The sequence below is a fragment of the Xyrauchen texanus genome, chromosome 40, assembly GCF_025860055.1.
Source record: "Xyrauchen texanus isolate HMW12.3.18 chromosome 40, RBS_HiC_50CHRs, whole genome shotgun sequence".
In the NCBI taxonomy this organism is placed as follows: Eukaryota; Metazoa; Chordata; class Actinopteri; order Cypriniformes; family Catostomidae; genus Xyrauchen; species Xyrauchen texanus.
In genome coordinates, this window is record NC_068315.1 from 26734125 (window position 1) to 26751590 (window position 17466).

The 17466-nt window shown below is 43.0% G+C and overlaps 1 long non-coding RNA gene across 1 annotated transcript; it reads left to right on the top strand.

The window, feature by feature from the left end:
* The first annotated feature begins 6895 nt into the window (after positions 1–6895).
* Positions 6896–16038, top strand: LOC127633230 (uncharacterized). The gene is made up of 4 exons (XR_007969183.1): positions 6896–6957; positions 13769–13843; positions 15694–15730; positions 15890–16038. It is a non-coding gene; the product is annotated as an uncharacterized LOC127633230 (long non-coding RNA).
* The last annotated feature ends 1428 nt before the right edge of the window (positions 16039–17466 follow it).

Below are 17466 nucleotides of genomic sequence, written 5' to 3' on the forward strand. Positions count from 1 at the left end.
ACACACAACAGGACTCTTTTAACAAATAGCCTGTAAAAACAACTCTTCTTACGGGTCTTCGGGGAAAACAACTTTAGTTGATTACGTCAAACATGAGATGTTTAAACGGCACTCTGGCAAATTATTTTATTCCAGGTTTGGAGAAACATTTATTGTGGTTCAGTCAACGTACTACAAAGTTAATGTACTTATGTACATTAGTGTAATGTATAGAAGGACTGGTCGTTGTGAATTTGATATTATAATGATACTTAACTTTAAAGTGTGTGTGTGTTAAAACTGACATCTTTGTAAACTAGAAAATATTGCAACATTTAAACAAATAACTATTTACAAATGAGGATAACTCTACAACAAACAAAAATCCAATTGTGGCAATAGAGGAACTTTTGTGAGTAAATGCAGTCCTGTAAACACGTTACTTCATCATTTATTGGTAGACTTTGTGGTTTTCTTGAAATAAAAATCAGTAAAGCGATGATCAGTTGGCATCACAACAGTACACATTTTTGTTTACATGTACACGTTTCTGAGTGTGGGGTTTGATCCAGGAATGAGTAAATTAATACCAAAAATATGAGTGTCAAAGTAAACTCAGCCTTTGCATTTGTGTTTGACACCCCACTGACATAACAGTACCATGAATGTAGTTTCAGGGTGTGAATTAAGTGTTAAAATATCTTGTGTGTGTGTATATCACAAGTCATTTGATTGTTGTCCAGTATGCTAGCACCCCATTTCTTTGAAATGTTCACACTTGAATTGACATGGGTTTTATGATAACTGTGTACAGCATACTATAAAAACCTCTGAATTTGAACTATTGATTTAGCAAATGATTTCTAAAAACTTTCTATTCTTTGAAGTAATTATATTTAATTGTTGCCTGTATTACAAAGAGCAATACTTCTTTAACCACATCTCTACCATGTTTCACAACGTTACATGGAGCACTTGATGGGTAAAAGAAAAACTTTTATAACAAAATAAACCCTTTTATCTCCCTTGTTTCTCACTTTTGGTTGTCACCATGCTTTTCAATGAAAGCAAACCATAAAACACCAGGAAACTCATGGCACCATATTGTTTTGCTGAACAGAATTACACAAGACACCATTAGGTCTGATCAGGGGGTGTGTGCGTATTCTGAAAAACCTCCCACCCCAGACCTCTGACTTCCTGTAAGAGCTCAGTATCGATTGAAAGACTTTGGGTGGAAAAATGAGGCTTTGAGTGGAAAAATGTAAGAATCTTTGTTACATTTTACAATGAATGTATGGTATTTCATTTAAAATGATCATTGTTGAAATAAAAATGTTAAATACATTTTATGGTAAAGTTTTTGTTCAGCATCTTTAAAGCGTCATTGCTAGAGATGTGTTAGACAGCCTAATGTTTAAAAACACATTTTCTTCTCTTTGTCAAAAAGTAAAAATGCAAGACAACATGTGTTAAAGATACATCTAAAATTACGTGAAATGCTTTATCGTGTTTTAGTAATATAAATCAAAACACAAAACTTTATTTTTGTTAAAATATTTGTTCATATTTAAACTGAATGTGTGTTTTGCTGCATAACCGTAGTCTTTGTTTTAGAATCTCATGTTTAAATTAAAAATGTAACAAACCTTTGTATTAAAGATATCGTCAGAATTCTTTAAACACATTATTGCGTTTTAGTCAAATAAACCTGTTTGCTAAAATACTGTATTGCCTAGTGAATGTGGATTTAATTTGCAGCACACCCTTTACACATCGTTTTTAGAAAGATACTTTTCATGTCTTTAATAAATTTAAGAATCTTTGTGCTAAAGATACATCTAAATTAGCATTTAAATGTGTTACTGCATTTTAGTAGCATAACCATGTTTGTTAAACTAATGTTAAACGTAATCTTTCGTAACACCATTTATTCCTTATCTTTAAAAGTGAAAATCTGAATGAGTTTGCTTCACAACCAATATCCACTGATTTGGAAACATTGTTAAAGGTAAAAATGTAAGATATTTGTTGTTAGAGCTATAGCTAAAAAAATATATATTATTGTGTTTTAGTGAAATAAAAGTGTTTGCTAAACTAATGCCAAACATTAGCTTGGAAAAAATATCATTTTAAAAGAGTAATGCACTTGTTAAACACCCGCTGCCGTCTCGCACACAAACGTGTCTCATCTGTGACATTTGCACACAAAATACACTAGACAGTCTGTTTTAAATGGGTTGTGTTTTCAAATCTGAAGACCACATGTAATGTAATGAGTTTTTTACTATGGCTTAAAATAAAATATTTTTAGATTGACTACCGAATAATACATGTGTATAAACCTCGTATTACCTAATGAAACGGTTTAACCCCTTACAGAAGTAAACAAACATATGGTTTGAAAGTGTAAACAACACACCGTTCAGCCTGCTTTTTACAACGAAAAGAAGAAATAGTTATATCATTTGTAGCTGTTTGATATTGGCATACTTCTGTCGCTCTGTTCTTTTATGTTGATACGATGTTGCTTGTTGGTTTCATAGTTCTGAGCATTGTACTTTTTTAGGTTTAATTCTATCATTTTCATCAGTCACATATTGAGAACTTGCACTTCGTTTGGCATTCTCTCTCTATAACGCTTCAGATTCAATTCAATGGTCTCATGTCTCCATTGCTTTTATAACCTGATCTGTCTCTCATGTTTAAGACGTGTTGTTAAACGTAGGCCTACATTGCATTTGTCAAATCTTTTGCAAGTGTAACAGTTATGTTATTTCATTAGGCCTATACTTGTCAATGCCAGAAGATAAATCACACAACCACTCAGACTATTTCACAAAGACAGTTTACTTTATTAAACATCAGATTAATAAGTCCAGGCTGAAATACAAATACTGCGATGCAGCACAGGTTATAAAAACACAACAGCCAACTCAAGATCCACTCAATTCATTCACAGTTTTACCCCAATTCACCGCACCCCCATAGGACGCAACACCCTCCCCCTCCCCTGATCGCTTTCCCAATACAGTTCCCGCACTGGGGACAGAGACAGACAATACATCCATACAATGTTACATATAATAATTTAAAACACTTCCCTTGTCCTGGGTCGGCAAGACCCCTCCCTATGTATGAAGTGCAGGCACGGGTGATTCCAGCGGCCGCAAAGTCACACCAGGATAATAATCAGTCCATGTCCTTTGGTGGATTCTGATACCAATTAAGTCCACTGTCATGCACAATAGCCCTATTACAGCAGGTAACATTATAACATTAGTCGTGATGTGTTCTTTTTGGAGATTCCGGTGACGCTAAAATAACGGCGACCCTAACTCAGTTTCCTCATGCATCTCCCAACCTGGGATCCCCTCACTCACCCTGACCATGAAATTACATGTCGTGTCATGAGTTCACAATCACACCACAGCTATCTGACGCCATCTTCTCTTTAAATCTGGGGTTCATGATGCTCCGCGACAAACTCAAAATGACGTATAAAAGTTTAAAACACATTTTATTCATGTCTCTTTTATATAATTCTCAACAGAAAAATACACTTCCCTTAGACTAGACAACAATTGATCTCATTTTGCTTTTCATATAACAATGGAATGCAAGGCTTTCTGGCTTGGATTTAACTCACTAGTTGTTTTTAATTAGACTATTATTGATTATTTTTATTTATTTTAGTAGAGGAACGGATGTTTATTACCCTGATATGCTGAACAAAACATTGAGTTAACGATTTCTTGTGTTGAGGGTAAAAGTTCAAATGCACACCAATTAAGTCATAAAGCATAGGCCATAAATAATTTTTTGTCACAAGGTTCACAATCACACCACAGCTATCTGGCGCCATCTTCTGTTTAAATCTGGGTTCATGAAGCATCGCGACAAACTCAAAATGACGTATATAAAAGTTTAAAACACATTTTATTCATGTCTCTTTTATATAATTCTCAACAGAAAAATACACTTCCCTTAGACAACAATTGATCTCATTTTGTTTTCCATACGTTTAAACGACCGCACATCTTTCTGTCTAGTGATTTAACTCAGCGGCTGTTTTTATTATAATATTACTGAATGTAGGCCTATTGGCTTGTTTTTAGTAGGCGGTTGCACGTGAAGAAAGGACCCATTAATTTACAATATTAATATGTTTAGTTTAAATCTCTTTTAGAACTGAATAATGCAACATTGGGACGTTTGATAGTTTAATCTGTGCCTGAATCATTTAAAAGGACTGCCGATAGACTATACCAAAACCCCCGTTGTGAAAAATTCAGAGATCAAAGGTTTAAATTGACACTTCGAAATCTTGGCGTACCTTATCACTACAATACCCCATGAACGCAGATCCAATTAACAACCCTAAGGTCTGGTCAAAATACAAATTTAATTAACCCCCAGTCATTTCATCGTCTTTATAAAACGAATTATCATTACACTAACCCGCCACAAAACATCTGTCGATCGTCGCCTTTATAGAAAACTGCGAGCCCCCGCTGCTCAGCGCCTTAAAGTCTGGATCAAAAAACGCCTTATCAATTTGGATGCTGTCAAATAATTTTGATTGGAAAAATGCAATACAACACGTGTTAAAGTTACAATTTATAATGTATACTATTTCAATGACAATATTGTGTTTGCCAATCTGAACCTAATGTTTAAAACACGTTTTAGTCTCTGGTAAAAGTAAATAACACTTGTTAATCGTTTATTCGTTATTTTAAAGTGACCGTCTGAATGAGATTGCTCAGCCAGTATCGTCTGTTTGCGTAAAATAAAGTAATATCATTCAATATCCACCGTTTTAGAATCTCATGGTTAAAAATAAAAAAAAATGTAACAAACTTTTGTATTAAAGATATTTCGTCAGCATTATATATAAAATAAACCTGTTTGCCAAAATACTGTATTTTCTAGTGAATGTTGTTAAAGTTTTTATAATTTTAGAGTGCCTTTGCTGTATTTGCCAACTTGATAAATTTTTTTAAAACAAAATGTCAAAGTTTTCGTTAAATACATTTAAACGTTTAAATAATACTTTAAAACACACAAACACTGATCAGGAGGGGGTTAAGTCCCACCCCCGCGGAGGGGCTTGTCAACTGATCTTACGCCATTGTCATTTTGGATGAGATCGTGAAAGGACTTTAAACGTAGTCGTGTAAGATTTCTGTCTTATATAGTTAAAATTATATATTATGTTTTTAGAAAATGTATCCTGTTTGCTAGGTTAATGTTAAACATCGTCTTACTTACATCACTTATCGCTGAATGAGTTCATGAAAGGATTTTAAACGGTAGATTTTGTTCTGCATTTTACAATTTATGCTATTTAAAATGCTCTTTGTTGAAATACAATTTTTAAATACATTTTATGTTTTTGTTCAGCATCTTTAAAGTGACATTGCTAGAGATGTGTTAGACAACGTAATGTTTAAAAACACATTTTCTTCTCTTTGTCAAAAGTTTAAAAAACAAAACAGTTTTTCACCAAGCATTAAACCCCAATAAAGACATCATTTAAACACATTTTAAACGTAATACTACTTTTTTTGTCATCTCAGTTTTCCATTAAAAATTAATAATCTTTCTACTCTTTTAAATACACATATGGGGCTATCAGAACAGACACGTCATATCACAGCATGTACAACTGCCCGAGGGAGGGGAGGGGGCGGAGGGAAAGGTCAAATGTACAGCAATTAAACCATAAATCAGGGCTATAAATCAATTTTTGTCACAACATACATAATACTTACTACTAGTACCCTCCACAGAAGATGCAGAGTACCGCTCAGGCTATTTCTGTAAACTTTGCTCGGTCTGTGAGGTAAACCACTAACGCTTACGTTACTAACATGAGAATTGACATACATTTGAAGGTCCTCTGTTTGAGTAATGAGTAATGTGTGTATGACAGTTTTGTGTGAATTTGTGGCAGTATGGGCCAGTCATTGCAACTCCAGCTGTTCAGGCAACATGCCTGGTCAAATCAGTGAGAGCAGGCAACACTTTCTCCACAGATGACACATTCTTGTGCTCAAAGACACCTTGGCAAAGTGCAACAGAAGGCAGGAATCTCTAGATGCGGTTTTCAAAGTCTGTACAGAAATACTCAAAACCAGCCCAACAATGGCACCAACAATCATCCATGCAATTATCTTATCAGCCAATTGTGTGGCAGCAGTGCAGTGCATAAAATCATGCAGATACAGGTTCAGTTAATGTTCACATCAACCATCAGAATGGTGAAAAAAAAATTATCTCAGTGATTTGGCCCATGGCATGATTGTTGGTGCCAGATGGGCTGATTTGAGTGTTTCTGTAACTGCTGATCTCCTGGAATTTCAGGAACAACAGTCTCTAGAATGTACTCAGAATGCTGCAGAAAATAAAACTAAATAAACATCCAGTGAGTAGCAGTTCTGTGGATGGAAATGCCTTGTTGATGAGAGAGGTCAACAGAGAATGGCCAGACTGGTTTGAACTGACAAAGTCTAGGGTAACTCAGATAACGGCTCTGTACAATTGTGGTGAGAAGAATGTAATCTCAGAATGCTATTCTGAAATGCGGGTTCGGACTGTTTTGGTGGCACGATGGGAACCTACACAATATTAGGCAGGTGGTTTTAATGTTGTGGCTGTTAAAAAAAAGTGTATGTTAAAATCTTTCACACAAATGCAAGTTCATGAAACCACCATGTCACCATGACCATGATCAGTGCATGAGGTATTATTGTCGCCCATTATTAACTCACTAGCATGACCCCATGTACTTGCTGAAATATACATTTGGTGCGTTCCCTTTCTGAGCTTTCCCAATAAAGAGATGAAGTGTTACATACTACAGTCTGACTCTATCTTTGTTTGCCTCTCCTTTTCTCCTCTCAGCACTGTGGTAGCTGTGACAAATGCCCCTGTGAGGAGGGAGACACATCAGCACACTGCCAACAGTGTGAAGTAAGTGCAGTACAACGTGTAGATTTAATATAAAGGTCGACTTCCCATATAAAGTAAACACAAGTTTCAAAACACGATTTGTATGTTTGAGTGGTCCAATGTGACAACCAATGGCATGAGTTTGTTGTGGGATGAATTGTTTGACCGAACGAATGCAGGACATGGGGCGATAGAAAGGAGTGGTAGAATAAAACAATTATTATATTTGCAATTCCATTTGGTGCCAATAGTGGCACAGAAACGTCTAGGTTATGTATGTAACCCCCGTTCCCCGATGGAGGGAACGAGACGTTGTGTCAGAGAAGCGACACTAGGGGTCTCTCTTGAGCCCCGATATTCACCTCTGGACTATGAAAAAAGGCCAATGAGAGTTGGCAACCAGTATTTGCATGTCCCGCCCCCGGACATACGGGTATTTAAGCGGCGCAAATACGGGAGTTCATTCAGGATTTTTCTGAGGAGCCGGAAATGGTCTGGCCACAACAGTGGCACAGCTCAGCGACGTGGCAGGGGAGACACAACATCTCGTTCCCTCCATCGGGGAACGGGGGTTACATACGTAATCTAGACGTTCCCCTTCTGTCGCTCTCTCCACGTTGTGTCAGAGAAGCGACACTAGGGGTCCACTTATAAAAGTGCCATGCGCTGAGCCGTGTACGTGAACTGCTGATACAGGAGCGAGCAGGTATTCTTACGTGCAGGACGACCAACTGTATCAGGCTGCACGTACCCTTCCCCAATGCCCCATTTAAACCATCAGGATTCCTCATCGTTACCCTGGAGGGGGGAACAAGGTGCTGGCCGCCAACCTGGGAATGAGCCTGGCCGGGCCTCTTTTCTCTCTATGTTTCTCGCATAGTGCAACTAAGGCCGGGGCCCTACACGCGTTGAGGGAAGGGGGTCTCAGCCCTTATTCAGGGCGGAGAAGACCCTGCGGAGGCCACGCCTACCCGAGAGGGGAGGCAAGTTTAAGTGGCAAAACCATCAGAGGCCTGCTTAGGGCCTATGTGGAAAAGTCGGTGCGGTGGTTCCAGCCTCATAGGGGGGGAACATACAGCACAGCAACCGAGGCAGCCATGACTGCCTAAGGGAAACACAGGAGTCAGCTCGCCAGAGGGGACAGAACCGTGGTGTTACACACAGGGGGAGTCCGAAGGAGGCCTTACCTGTGGAGCACCTATACCAGTACAGGGTAGCTGCGGTACCCGCAGTGGCTTGGGTCAGTGAGTTCCTCCACTGAACTGCGACCCACGAGGGCTAGGTAGGAATCGACCAGTGTCCCAAACCTGAGATCTCCTGGGAATGAAGGCGCACTGTTTCCCCTGGTTAGGGGGAAGGGCGCTAGGTGCAAGCGATTCACCCAGTCAGATCGTGGGCGTGCCACCGAGTTCTACGGGCTCGGTACCTGAGAAAACACGGGACGATACTGACTCAACTCGGAGATTGTAGTATCTCGCAAAAGTGTTAGGTGTTGCCCAGCCTGCTGCTCTACAAATGTCTGCTAGGGCAGTGCCCCTAGCCAGTTCCCATGAGGACGCAACACTCCTGGTGGAGTGAGCTCGGACCCGCAAGGGGGGGGGCACGGCCTGGGTGTGATAAGCCAAATGGCGTCGACAACCCAGTGGGCGAGTCTCTGCTTGGAGACAGCTATCCCTTTCTGCTGTCCCCCAAAGCAGACGAAGAGCTGCTCAGAGCGTCTGGTGCTCTGTGTGCGGTCCAGATAAATACGTAAAGCACGTACTGGACACAGCAGTGAAAGGGCTGGGTCTGCCTCCTCCCGGGGCAGTGCTTTCAGGTTCACCACCTGATCCCTGAAGGGCATGGTAGGAACCTTGGGCACATAGCCCGGTCGCGGTCTTAGGATCACGAAAGTATCTGCCGGACCGAACTCCAGGCAAGTGTTGCTAACAGAGAACGCATGCAGGTCCCAGACCCTCTTGATGGAAGCGAGCGCGATCAGCAGGGCAGTCTTGAGAGAGAGGGCCCTGAGTCCAGCTGAGTCAAGCGGCTCGAAGGGGGGTCTCTGGAGTCCCGTAAGGACGACCGAGAGATCCCAGGAGGGGAACAGGTTAGGCCGGGAGGGAGTTCTCCTCCGGGCACCTTTTAGGAACCTGACGATTAAGTCGTGCTTACCAAGAGATTTGCCGTCTACCTTGTCGTGGTGGGCCGCGATAGCGGCGACATACACCTTGAGGGTGGAGGGGGACAGCCTCCTCTCCAGCCTCTCCTGAAGAAACACGAGCACTGACCTAACTGCGCACTTCTGCGGGTCTTCGGCTCGGGAAGAACACCAGTCCGCGAACAGACGCCACTTTAGAGCGTAGAGATGCCTGGTAGAGGGGGCTCTGGCTTGATTGATTGTATCTATGACGGTCGGTGGTAGGCCGGCTAGATGTTCCGCGATCCCGGCCCAAGGGCCAGACGTGGAGGTTCCAGAGGTCTGGGTGCAGGTGCCAGAGCGTGCCCCGTCCCTGAGAAAGAAGGTCCTTCCTCAGGGGAATTCGCCAGGGAGGGGCTGTCGTGAGGAGCGTGAGGTCCAAAAACCAAGTCCAGGTAGGCCAGTAAGGGGCTACCAGAGTGACTTGCTCCTCGTCCTCCCTGACCTTGCATAGCACCCGTGCAAGAAGGCTCACTGGGGGGAATGCGTACTTGCGCAGCCCCGCAGGCCAGCTGTGTGCCAATGCGTCTGCCCTCAGGGGAGCCTCTGTCCGGGCATACCAGAGCGGGCAGTGGGAGGTTTCTTGGGAGGCAAAAAGGTCTACCTGAGCCTTGCCAAACCGGTCCCAAATCAGCTGGACTGACTGGGGGTGGAGCCTCCACTCTCCACCAGGCAAGCTTTGTCTTGACAGCGCGTCCGCTATCACATTGAGGTTGCCGGGGATGTGAGTGGCGCGCAGTGACTTGAGTCGCCGCTGACTCCAAAGGAGGAGACGACGGGCGAGCTGTGACATGTGGAGGGAGCGTACTCTGCCTTGGCGGTTTATGTAGGCTACGACCGTGGTGCTGTCTGTCCTGACTAGGACGTGTTTGTTCCGAATTAACGGGAGAAACTTCTGCAGGGCCAGAAAAACAGCCAGCAGCTCTAGGCAGTTGATGTGCCAGCGCAGCGGGCCTCGGTTCCACCGGCCTGCGGCTGCGTGCCCATTGCATACGGCACCCCAACCCAATTTGGAGGCGTCGGTTGTGACCAGAACGCGTCAGGACACCTGCTGCAAGGGTACTCCTGCCCTTAGGAAGCAGAGGTCTGTCCAGGGTTTGAAGGTTTGGCGGCAGGCAGAAGTAACTTTTATGTTGTGCATGCCGCCGCGCCATGCTCATCTCGGGACTCGAGTCCGGAGCCAGTGCTGAAGTGGTCTCATATGCATCAACCCCAGCGGCGCGGCCTCCACGGAGGATGCCATATGCCCCAGGAGCTGTTGGAAACGTTTTAGCGGGACCATGGCGCCTGGCTTGAAGGAAGCAAGGCATTTCAGCACTGACTGAGCACGCTCGTTGGAGAGACGTGCTGTCATTGGGACTGAGTCTAACTCCAGACCGAGAAAAGAGATGCTCTGGACCAGGGAGAGCTTGCTGTTTTCCCAGTTGACCTGAAACCCAAATGGCTGAGGTGGCTGAGCACCTGGTCTCTGTGTGCACATAGTAACTCCCAGGAGTGGGCCAGTATGAGCCAGTCGTCGAGGTAATTGAGTATGCGTATGCCGGCTTTTCGGAGCGGGGCAAGAGCTGCCTCTGCGACTTTCGTGAAGACGCGAGGGGACAGAGACAGGCCGAAGGGGAGGACTTTGTACTGATATGCCTGGCCGTCGAACGCGAACCTTAGGAAGGGGCGATGTCAAGGGCGAATTGAGACGTGGAAGTACGCTTCCTTCAGGTCTACCGCTGCGAACCAATCTAGATGCCGGACGCCAGATAGAATTTCTGGGTGAGCATTTTGAATGGGAGTTTGGACAAGGTCCAATTGAAAACTCGCAGGTCCAAGATCGGTTGTAAGCCACCGCCTTTCTTGGGTACAACGAAGTAAGGGCTGTAGAAACCCTTCTTCATTGCGGTTGGAGGGACAGGCTCTATCGTGTCCTTTAATAGAAGGGAGGCGATTTCTTCGCGCAGGGAGTGGGCATGTTGGCCATGTACTGCGGAAAAATGTACGCCCACGAAGGGGGGCGGAGACCTGGCAAACTGAATTGCGTAACCGAGTCGAATGGTCCGGTGAAGCCAGCGTGACGGGTTGGGCAGTGAAAGCCACGCCTCTAAACTTCGTGCTAGGGGCACCAAGGGGACGGGTTTTTTGGATGTACCCAGCGGGGCTTCGTAGCGGTGCAGAACAGGTAATGCGCCGTCGGGAGGCAACGTGGCGTCCTGAGGCTCTTGTGCTGAGAATAAACTCAAAGCACTTACCTTGCTCCGCGTACCCGGCAGGGGGCGGGTTCATGACTGAGGAGGAGGTCTGATGTTGGCGTCCTCTGGACTCGTCTGAAGGCGGGGACACTGCATCCATGGAGCCGGGACTGTTGAGGCCTGAAAGCAGAGTGCCGTGAGAATGGCATTTGCGGGCCATGTGCCCCAGTGACAAAGGAAATAGCTCTTTTATTGAGAATTTGGGTACCGCAGCCTGTTTTAGGGGGTACGGCAAATGAAAAAACAAAGGATTCTCCTCCCGGCCCTCCACCGGGGGACGGAGCGGTCTTACCACCTCCGGAGCTAACGTCTTGGGCTCTGGGTGCATTGTCTCAGGAGCGCCTGGGAGCCTTCCGGGTCCTCGAGGGGGTCCGTGAGACAGGGGGCGTGCGCTTCCCGCGGTTTGCTCGATGCTGGGGCTGAGAGCTGGGCCCGGGTTGAGGCGGAGCAGGGGCTTGCCTTCTGGCCGCGGGAGGACGCCCTCAGCGAGCAGACGGGGCATGGGCCATGGCGGCAGGCTTGCGGCGAGGCATGATGTGAGGGATGGCCTCCGTCTGCTTCTACACCATCGAGAACTGCTGGGCAAAGTCCTTGACGGTGTCGCCGAAGAGGCCGAACTGGGAGACAGGGGCGTTGAGGAAGCGAGTCTTGTCAGCTTCACGCATCTCGACCATGTTCAGCCACAGTTGACGTTCCTGGACCACTAGCTTGGCCATCGCCTGCCCGAGCGCTTGCGCTGTGACCTTCGTCGCTCTCAGGGCGAGGTCGGTCGCTGAGCGCAGTTCCTGCAGCGTGTCGGGATCAGGGCCACCCCCGTGCATGTCGCGTAGTGCCTTGGCTTGGTGGACCTGCAGGAGAGCCATGGCATGCAGGGCGGAAGCGGCGCGTCCGGTGGCGCTGTAGGCCTTCGCTGTCAGCGAGGAGGTTGCTCTACAGGTCCGGGAAGGGAGTACGGGGCGACCTCGCCAGGTGGTAGGGGTACCGGGGCATAGATGGATCGCAACCGCCCTATCCACCTGGGGAATCGCCTCGTACCCATGGCGCGCTCCGCCGTCTAGGGTTGCGAGGGCGGCGAGGGTGGACGAGCCTGTGGCGATGTGACGAGTGGAGAGGGGCGCCCAGACCCCAGGAACCAGTCGTCCAGCCGTGATGGTTGTGGGGAGGATGGAGGGTTCCAATCCAAGCCCACGCTGTTGGCTGCCCGGGAAAGCATGTCAGTCATCTGTGCGTCAGCCTCAGCCTGGGCGTGCAGGCCCGAAATTGGCAGCCCAGGGGAGTCCTCAGCATCAGATAACACGCCCTCCGATGCCGCGGAGAGCTCATCTGCTTCCATCGCAAGAGGGTCGGCAGACTTGCTGTGAGGCGAGTCACCACTGCCTTGAGCACGGACGGGAATCAACGAGCGTGTCGGGGTGCGGGTGGTCCGAGGGGGCGTACCCGGCGGAGCTGCACCCGCTGGCATCCCCAAATCGCCTCCATCGCCAGCCGCATCGTCCTCAATCCCGTGGGAAGAAGGAGCGACACGGGGGGCGGCTGGAGTGGCTTGCTCACGGTTGTAAGCAAGCCGCGACCGCAACGTTTTCATGGTCATGTTCTCGCAGTGAGAACATTAACCATCCACAAACGCAGAATCGGTGTGATCGCTACCCAGACACACGAGACAGCGCCTGTGGCCGTCGGAAGCGGAGAGCACTCTACCGCATCCAGAAACAACACAGGGGCGGAAGGGCATCTTTATAAAGACGCGTCCTTAAAAGGACGTTCAATGCCGCTGTGTTTTGCTCTTTTAGAGGAAATCACTCTTTTAAATAAAATCACTCTTTTAGGGAAAAAAATCGTGAGAGTTTTTAAATCTGAACTGTCGATGCGCCGAGGGGCAGGAATGCACAGCCGTGCAAACAGGAGAAAGCCGCTGTTGTGCGCCATAGAATCCAACAGCATGCATCAGAGGGATAACAGGAACTCGGTGTGTACACGCAGCAGTTGCAGACACGACCATCGGCTCCGAAGAAATTTTCTGAATAAACTCCCGTATTTGCGCCGCTTAAATACCCGTATGTCCGGGGGCCGGACATGCAAATATTGGTTGCCAACTCTCATTGGCCTTTTTCATAGTCCAGAGGTGAATATCGGCGCTCAAGAGAGACCCCTAGTGTCGCTTCTCTGACACAATGTGGAGAGAGCGACAGAAGGGGAACTCACTTTATTGGCTAAAATAATGCCAAAAATGTCATCCCTCCCTAAACTCAGATCATTGGTTAATCCTGTGTTGTTATGTACGGCCCAGCCAAACCACTTAAACTAACAGATTAGGTATGGTTAAGACATAAATATGCATTTTGAATTATGAAAATATAAAGTGCCAACTGAACTGAGCAACAGATGCGATCTTACAGTTTTGTTTCTGCTTCGACAGAATTGTTCGTACTGCTACATTTGTCCTTTGATCTGTGAGACAGTCTGCCAGCCAGGAAGGATGCTTCAAACATCAGTGAGACAAATCTTTGAACAACTGCACTAATATTAACCACACCCTAAATGACTAAAATAGTATACCCACTCAAATACAGTAAAATAAAGCAATAAGATATTTGTGACTGTGGGGACGCTAATGCTCAGCTTTGAGACTGTTATTGTCTTTATAAAATGACAGAAACAACAACATAATAAAAGACACCAATGTTCATTAAAACTGAACTGGACACAAATGCAAATGTCAAGTGTGGAATTTAAAAAGTGGCACCTTTGCTGTCATTTTCTGAGTACATTAAACCAGGCATGACGTGTACAGAGTGAATGACATAATGGTAATTTTATTGACAGAATCTATTAAGGTATTCAACAAAACATAAAATGTGATTTACAAAAAACAATTACTTGAAAAGACCCGTTCTATGATAAACATGTTCTCAATTTCTGAGTTGAAAGTCATTTTATTATTTTTTGTGGGGCTTTAAGTAAAAAATGTCTCAGTCTCAGACTCCGTCAATGTGGTAATGTGTTGTCATGTGACAAAAAAAATTATAAAAAAATCAAAGAAAAGAAAATAAATTAATCTAAATAATACAGAGGACCCCTTTAGATGGTCAAGACTGTGAGTGAGGTTTTACATATATATATATATATATCAGATAATTTGACATTTTAATGAAAAGGTACATCTTGTTCAGGTCATATGGAGTAACCCTAAAAAAACCTTTTAGGTTTTTTTAGGTTTTAAAAACCTTCTTGATATTTTAAAACAATGACAATTGTATATATATATATATATATATATATATATATATATATATATATATATATATATATATACTGTATATATATATATATATATATATATATATATATATATATATATATACTGTATATATATAACTATAAATATAAACATATTTTTCAAGGTAAAAATAAATAAATATTTTTTTTTTTTGGAAAACATTTTTTAAATGAATGATCAAGTTGTGTACATTTTCATGTCTTCAAGGTGCAATTAAAGTGTTTTAATATCTTTTACTTGATGGTTACACCATATTATATTACAAGTCATAACATTTTTATTACATACATTTATTTTTATGTTTTTCAAAACATTATCAAACCAAATTAGACAGAAAGATTACATTTCTATGAATTTGAGATTTTTAAATTACATAGTTCATACTTTGTTTTAAACAAAAATGTTAAATGATTTCTCATTTTAATAAAGTCAGACAGATCTGTCAATGACCCATAGCAATGATCAATAATAAAAACACAGTAATTGCGTTACTTCACACCAGTTTATTTCATAAACTCTCATGTTGCAACACACTGAAAGAACAGAGCTCTTGGATGTACGAGTCTGTTCCTCGCCATATGCTATTGTATTTAGGACAGCTGAAACACACCAAGTGTGAAAACACAGCACCGTGAGAAAATATTTTATGAAATATATTCATATCTTAATGGAAATTTGCTTTTGTATATTGTGAATAAAATCCCGGTTGCTTTTAGCCATAATTATATTCACAATATAGCTCAGTCTCCAAAACTTACTGCATATTTATGAACTATTACCCATTTTACATAGAAGACTTTATATATTGATAGACAGAAATAAAATGTGTGCATCTCATAACATTAATTCAGTGACTTTCCAAGTAGTGAATTAAAAAACTTTTTTTTTTAATACTCACTCTCCTGCTTAGCTGAAATGTCAACCGGTTTCAAAGATTTGGAAAATGATATACGCAATAATAAAACATAATAATAATACATAATATAATACACTTGAAACTGATCCATCTTTTCATCTTTTTGAATGACTTTCTGGAACAATGTTTGAAATTTGTTTGGTTCTAGGTGGAATTCTTGACATAGTGAGCGGTTCTCTCTACCAGTAAGCATGAAACATCCACCCAACACCCTCATTTCTTTGCCGAACGATCATGTTATAATTTATATTTATAACTTTATCAGTGTAAGTTCATACTGTTGACTCATTCCCTCTCTTTTTGTTCTTCTCACCTCTGTGCTTGGCCTCCACGTCACCTCACAGGACCGTGAGTATATTACTCTGAATACTCTTCACAGAACAGCGAACTACAGACTAGAAGTCAAACCATTCATTTGTAGTCGTATAGGAAGTTCGGTAGGGAAGATCTTGGAACTTTAGCTTTGTGTCCAACATTGGGAGTGAACTTGGACAACCTAATCCTAGATAGATAACTTTGAAACTTTCCCAGGACTTTAATGTTTACCATTTAAAAGCACTTTAATGATGACTTTACAGACTGAATGAATAAAAACGAAATATGAATATTCAGTTTAATTATTGTCATTTATAATAGAGATCTGCGTTTACAAAAATGTTCAGTTCAATCTCAATTTCCAAGAATTTATGTCAATGGTGTATGTACTGTATGTAACTGTACTTCAAATCATATAATGTCATTCTGGTTACTGGTTTCAGATTAAGCTATTCTTATCTAAATAAATGGGTATAATTTGGGAGTGTGTGTCAATCTGAATAAATACATACTTTATATTATATATACAATAAAGAAAGCCTCCATTTGTAACAAAGAAACTTGATACATTTAGAAAATTTTTGCTGGTTTTAATAGTTAGACAAGCACTTTTCCTAAATTCCACATATTCAAATTTAATTTAATAAAGTATGCATTTTTAAATAAAATGTAGACTTAAACTCTTCTTTGATACAGTACTTATAAGTATTTATATCACAGTGTCACCATATTAACAACATTTCTAGCACTAATGAAAATAGTGAGACAAAAGTCTCGGTTACGTGCGTAACCTTGGTTCCCTGAGGGAAATGAGACTGCGTATGATCGCTACGGGACAATGTCCGAGTGTCACATGGTCTGAAGCCCTTATACAATCACACCAATTTATTGGCTAACGCCACTTAAACAACGCCCCTATGGAGCTACGTCACGGACTCCATAAAGGCACTCGCTTTTGTGCCATCGAGTCATAATTTCTGCACAAGGCTCGAGCCTATACAGCTGCTAGAGAGTATGGTCTCGTTAACCTCAGGAAACCAAGGTTACGTATGTAACTGAGACGTTCCCTTTCGTGGAACTCAAGCTGAACGAAATACATTCACAACAGACTTTAGAGGCGCACATGTGAGCTAAAGCATCTGAATAAAAGGAATTATGAATTTACTCCTTTTCAACAGAGAGAACTTGGGAAACAGGAGACAAACCCTTGTCCATATGATAAAATCTAACAAATGTATGCATACCCCAAGCCAGGGCTGCCATCAGGATTTAAGGACAGGGGGACAACATTTTCCAAATTGGGGGTGCAACAGACTTTGACTGTGCATAGTGCTTGTATGCTGCTTGTACATGCTCATTGCCAACTTGAATAAGAAAAACTAATATTCTAATAAAGAGCATTTTCTTACTCTTAATGATTTTTTTATTTTATTTATTTAATAAAAAAATAAAAAAAATACAAAAACAGCAACCTCTACTTACTGCGGCACTACCCTCATCCACACCCACTCCACACCGTCCACAACTACCCACCCATCCTTGTGTTACTCACACACTCACTGTTTAGGGATGCTCGTCTCTCCCTCAGTTTCTGATAGAGAGTGAT